At 27.1% G+C, this 6,593-nt stretch overlaps 1 protein-coding gene across 2 annotated transcripts in view; it reads right to left on the bottom strand.

Annotated features, from left to right (window-relative positions):
• Positions 1-5,906, bottom strand: part of LOC107449405 (ras-related protein Rap-1b) — a 20,436-nt gene extending 14,530 nt beyond the window's left edge. The window contains exon 1 of one of the 2 annotated variants that reach the window (XM_071179878.1): positions 5,144-5,906. The gene's annotated coding sequence lies outside the window, so the exon portion shown is untranslated. The remainder of the gene's footprint in view (positions 1-5,143) is intronic. The other variant, XM_043052355.2, reaches the window with a different exon arrangement.
• Between the last annotated feature and the right edge of the window lie 687 nt (positions 5,907-6,593).

Consider the following 6,593-nt stretch of genomic DNA (forward strand, 5'->3'; position numbering starts at 1 on the left):
TATATATATATATAATATGCCTAAAGGCTAGATAATCCAAGACACTTTGGCTAATTTAAATAAATATGCATCTTATTAATTTATATTAAGCTAATTTTAGAGCTTAAGTTGAATTTTTGCATGGATTACAATGAGGGTTTCCATGGGGCAGGAATGTTGGGATTTGGCACAGATTTATGTAGCCATGAAAAAAATGGCTAGATGGGCTCCTGCTTTTAAAACATGGATTCTGAAAGGGAATTGGTTGTAAGAATATCCTTATCTTAATCAAACGTCATTCAAATGGGAAAATTTAGAGATTTTGATGCGTTCTAAAGACCCTTTTGACAATAGGGAATTTTTGGGATTTTCTTAATGAGTATTTTTCTAAAAAATTATTGTCCATTAACTTCAGAAAATAATCTTTTAATTTGACTTTTTATGGCTCTCTGTGAAAGAGCGATTTCTACGTCTTAAAATTAATACGAGAAATCTATTCTAAGCTTATGATTTATTATAGAAAGACTCGTATGAGGCATTCTATATTGCGCATATATTCTGACGCTTTAGTTACCAGGAAAAATACATTTTGGTATTTTCTGATTATAAAAAGCAGTCCAATGGTTATTAAAAAGAATCGGTGAGATTATCGGAATTATATTTGTAGTAAAACATTAAAAAAAAAAAAAGAAGTGCGAAAAAAAAAACANAAAAAAAAAAACTTTTTTTTCCATTCATAATTAAAAATTTATCAATAATTGATTTTATAAAATAAAGAAATTTCAATGATGAATAGCTCTTAGGTCTAAATAACTGGAAATATAAAAAAATTATTGATTCGAATTGAGCCGTGTTTTACCTTCAAAGCAAAAAAAGTCACCAACGTTTCGTACTGTATTTCATTATCATAAATTATAAAATAAATATAATATTTTTTACTTATTTTAGCCTTAATTAATACAAAATAAAGAAAAAAGTATGAAAAGTATGTTTATTATAAATTCTGAGTTAAAGGGTGCATGAAAAAGTATTCAGTCATCAGTGATACTGACAGCACTTCGCTCAGAGTGAAGTGCTTCAACTTGCAGCAGTCAACGGGCAGGTATATGTGAGTCGAAACAATGACATTTTGAGACAAAGATTATTCGAACTGAAATTTAAAATATTTTATTCGCTTATTTTTTTGAGGTGAGATTTTTTTTTCCTGAAAAGAAGCGTATCTTATTACTCTATAAACCAACCAGTCACTGTAATTGATTACTTTAAGACTATCTTGAGTACTAATGAAACTCTATGACATAACTAATTTACTGATTGCTCCCAACAGAATTCAGCGTCATATTATCTCCAAAAGAAATTTAGTGTAATGTAATGTGTCGACTTCGTTCCGACGAGCGAGAATGTTTAAAATTAAACACTTTAATTTGAATTTAATTTACATTCTTTCAGCTATTAATATTGGACCTTTGTCCAAATTAAGGAAACGAGAAAGAAAATAAACTGATAAAGCTTAACTGAACCTTTGTTTAAAATTTGTCTTGACTGATTTTTTTTATTTATTTACTTAATAGCCTAAAGTGAATATGATTGGAGAAATATGTTTTGCATTTGTATATTCTAATTAAGTAACGAAACAAAACACACACAAAATTATTTCTGTGAGTCAATCAAGAATTTTTCGTCTAATTTGAATTTTTAACTTTATATAATTTACAAAAAAATATGCCTTTTTTGAAACATCCCTCGAATTTTTAACTATATTTTTAAAATACAATTTTGAAACTCAAAACACAATTTTGGAAAATTAAACCAAAAACATTTTAGTTTAAAAAAAAGAATCTATGTCTCTTTATCCATTAATGAATTAAAAAAAAATATTAAAAATTCAGGCGCTAACGGCAATAACAAATAAAACAGAGTAATTATATTCATCAATTGGTTTAATAGGTTTTGAGAAAAAACAACTTGTTACTTTTAAGAAAAAGTTTAATACTTAATTTTTATCTTTTTTTAAGGAAATATTCCAAGACTTTTCTATAATTTCATAGGTAAGTATTTAGAAACATTCTGATGGATCAAGTATTATGTTTGATCTCTTTTCACCTTCTGTTCAATCGTTATTGTCATTAATAGTTGCAGACCTTATGTTATAATGATTCTTTTTCGTTGCAGTGAAGAAAAAAAAAGAAGAAAAAAACTCAAATCTTGATTTTTAATAAAGATATTTTTATTTACTATGTAAATCTCTTCACTTATACCTGATAAATCAAGATGAAATGCAGTTGCGTTTACCTTCCTCCTGTTTCAAGGAGACGATCACCCCTCTTCACCGCATAGCCTATTGGTTCAATAAGTGATTCTGGAGAAATAATCGAAATAAGTTACTACGTTCTCCGATGTGAAGCTCTTTGTGAACCTACTAAGGTGTCAAGATATTAGGAAGCTAGAGCTCTCCTTGAGCTATGACCGTGTTCTGTGTTCTAAGTTTTATTGTTTTATATTCCAGTGTTCTGCGCTTTGCTCCATGTTTATTGTTCTACAAATATTGTTTTTTTTCTACTGTTTTATGTTCAATTGCCCTATTGTCGTATGTTTGTTATTCTATGATTAATTGTTCTGTTTTGTTCTATGTTTTATTGTTCTATATTCAATGAGATATTGCTATATGTTCTATTGTTTAATGTTCTGTTATTTAAGTTTTCTATTATTTGCGTTTACCTTCCACCTGTTTAAAGGAGATGATTAAGGGTCAATTCACCCATCTTCATCGCATAGCCTTTACAACCATTCCTATTGGTCCAATATGTGATTCTGGAGAAGTAATCGAAATTAGTAACCACGTTCACCGATGTGGGAACTCCTTGTGAACCTACTAAAGTCTGAAGATATTAGGAAGAAGGGCGCTCCTTGAGCCATGACTGTGTCCTATGTTCTATTATTCGGTTTTATTCCTATGCTTTGCTCTATAAATGTTGTTTTTTTCTACTGTTTTATCTTTAATTGCTCTATTGTCTGATATTCGTTATTCCATGTTTAATTGTTTTATGTTTTATTGTTCTATGATCAATGTGATATTCTTTTATGTTCTACTATACAATGTTCTATTGTTCCATGCTCGATTCTTTTATATTCAATTGTTTTATGTCATACTGTACTAGGTTATATTGTCCTATGTTCCATTCTTCGATAAATATTGCCTAGCCATTGGAAATATAGAGAGAGAAAAATGTATTATCTAGATTACCAACCTTCCGAATTAATCTTCGTCAAAAGTTTAATTGACTTTTTTATTTCCCTCCTATCCTACTTGAATAAATCAGGAAATATGCATTGATAATGTGAAGATCATAGGTTGAGTTTATTGAGAAATGAATTTGAGAGAAATGGACAAGATAAACAAAGGTTTAGGTCAGCGAGCTAATATATCATCATGACTGTTATAATAAAATATCATCCTCAACAGAAATGAAATTGTAATATTAGCCTTTTAATTGTTTTAAAATATTTTTATACATTTAAATTCTGGGAATTATTATAAAATTTTGTTTCGTTTGTTTATCGTTATCTTATAGAAAATAAAGCAGGTCAAAGTAATTCAGAAAAAAATAAAGATATGACGAATCATTACGGAGATCAATTAAAATTATGGTATAAAATAAACACTTTTGGGTATAAAATAAACACATACTATTTCAACTAATCTAATGTAATAGTTACGACGACTTCTAGTTCCCCCTTTGCTATAATTGACCTCCACAATAATTTTTCACATTGTTTAATTACTTTTTTTTTGTTACTTTCTCATTTAAATATTAATTAGCTTTTCTTTCTTGGTATAACAGAAAAAAATATGTTAAGGGAAGGAACTATGAAAACCCCCAGCGTAATACGAATAATTTTATTCTACAGTTATAACAAATAGTTATTATGATTGCTTATACTTATAACAATGTCTGTATAATAAAAATATGGTTTCTGCCGAGCGCTCAAAATTAATTTGCATTTCATTTTTAATTACAGATTTTATTTTTAAAACAAAATTATACTTAATGATATGAAAACTTCATTTGCTTCAAAAATTATGACGATGGTACGTAAGTCGACATGCTTCGAGCTTTCAAAATATGCCGAAACATGTCGACTGCTATAACCTTTTTCATATTGTTATAAATAAATGAAGTTTTTATATGAAATATATCTATCCCCTTCAGTTAGTTGGAATAATTAATTTAAGACTGAATATAATTTATATTTAACTTAATGATGGTAATCACTTGATCTCAGTTTTGGAAAACCTTGTATATGTGTCACATTATTGTAAATTCCATCATAAACTGTTTCGTTATCTAAAGCTCCCGTGACTGATTTTATCAATAAAAAAAAAAAGTCTGAAAGTAGCCCGGATTTAAAATAAGATTTTTTTTTCTGAATTTATTATGAAATAAAAATATTTTATACTTGAAGTGCAAAAATAATATGAAAAATAAATTAAATAAAAAAATTTCAAAAGTATTTTGAGAATTTAGTTTTTATTGTTTCTTTTAGACTTTCATTAATTCAAATTATTGAGAAAAAATTTCAGAAATTAGATTGTTACCTTTTAAATTTATTTCTTTTTTATTCCTTTTTTTATTATTATTAACGCTTTTTTTTTTTTAATTTTACATATTTATTATTACTACAATTTCGGGACAAAATATAAGTTTTAGACCTTAAACAAAGAGCACGTAAAACTTTACTACAACTTTAGTTTTCAACTAAGCAAAGCCCATTATATGGGAATTTATTTTATTTTATTCTAAGTTTTTAAGGCCTTTCCCCTATCTACCATATTGAGAGAAAAAATTTCAGAAATCAGATTGTTACCTTTTAAATTTATTTCTTTTTGATTCCTTTTTTTATTATTATTAACACTTTTTTAATTTTATATATTTATTATTATTTCTAAAATTTCGGAACAAATTATAAGTTTTAGATCTTAAACAATCAGCACGTAAAACTTTACTACAACTTTAGTTTGCAACTAAGCAAAGCCCATTATTTGGGAATTTATTTTATTAATTCAAAGTTTTTAAGGCCCTTGCCCTCTCTCCCATTTCATCTTGCGATTATAAGATACGTCACTATCCACTCAGTTAGTAATAAATAAAAGCTAATTACTCACTATTGCACTAAATATAATCAGGACAATAGAATCAACACCCCAAGAAAATACGAACCGTTTGATACAAGAACTTAGAAAATGCACCAGCGCAGTAAGGCATGCGCAGATACACAAAAACAATCAGTGGCATTTATTAGAGGGAGAAATCTCTCTCCGAAGGGAAAACACAGAAAGTTTAGGGATTTCTTTCACTTTCTTCTCTAACACATTTATTTGCTTGTAATTAGTTTGCTATTGGTTGGGCATTTTTTTATTATTATTATTTTATTAGTATTGGTGATATTTATAATTTTTTTCTTACATCAGGTTTTAAAAAAAAATTGAAGAATGAAAGTGTGAATGGTCTATTAAACACAACCACCTGTGGAATCTCTGAAATCAATAAATTTAAATACAAATCTCTGTTGATGCTAGGTGCTGTTAAAATATTGCACTGGATTTCGTTGATATCATTGTCAAACTTAAACACTTATAAAAATTTAACAAAACATAAAAATAAATTTAGAATCAGAGTTTTGAAAGCAAGTGTAATCATTTTTTCTCCGTATAACATTTAAAAAAAAAAAAAAAAAAAGAACTTCGTCTTTTCATCTTTATCGGTTCATTCTTATTGGACAGAAAAATCTATGACGGAATCCTTCATTATCACAGAAGATCCAAAAATACTCAGTGGCCATCAACATAAAGCTAATAAAATTTATAATGATTTATTTTTCCTTTATTTAAAGGTATTTTAATTCTGTTCTATTTCTATTACTGAAATATTTAAGATATAATTGTTTAAGCTGCATTAAAATTTTTTAGTTAACATATTATGATACTTATGTACAACTTATTTTGTCATTTCAGCTTTTTTTTTTTTGTTCCATTATTTAAATTAAAATGTGAGAAAAAGAGTCGTAACAATCCCATTCTACGTAACAATATTATTCCGAATTAAAATCTTAAAACAAAAAGTTGTATTCCTTTACTATAATTCTATGATATTGCCTAATTAAGTTTCCAGACATGCACCGTTTTACAATCGTAAAACAGCAGATAAGTTACATGTACTTTTTGATAAGTTATATTTATTTTTAAAACTTATTTTAAGGAAAACTATGTATAGTAAACTTTACATTTCATTTTGTTTTAACGTACTCAAAAACTATGAGACTTGAAATTACGAAAATATGTAAAAAATTTTCAGGGAGTACGATGGAATAAAAAGAAATTAACATTCGATTATAGTTCGAGAACGATTAAACTTGCGGTAAAAATAACCATGCGAGCCACTTTGCAGGCCGCAGAAATGTAACTACAGAGTAATATTTGACATGATAAACTTGTTATAACTTGATAAACTTTTATAGATAAACTCGAGTCAGTATTTTTTTTTCTCTTTTTTCAAAATTCTAATTTGTTAGAAAATTATTGCAATTTAAATACTTTTTTTTTGCTTTAGGTTACT

This window comes from Parasteatoda tepidariorum, chromosome 4 (assembly GCF_043381705.1).
Source record: "Parasteatoda tepidariorum isolate YZ-2023 chromosome 4, CAS_Ptep_4.0, whole genome shotgun sequence".
NCBI lineage: Eukaryota > Metazoa > Arthropoda > Arachnida > Araneae > Theridiidae > Parasteatoda > Parasteatoda tepidariorum.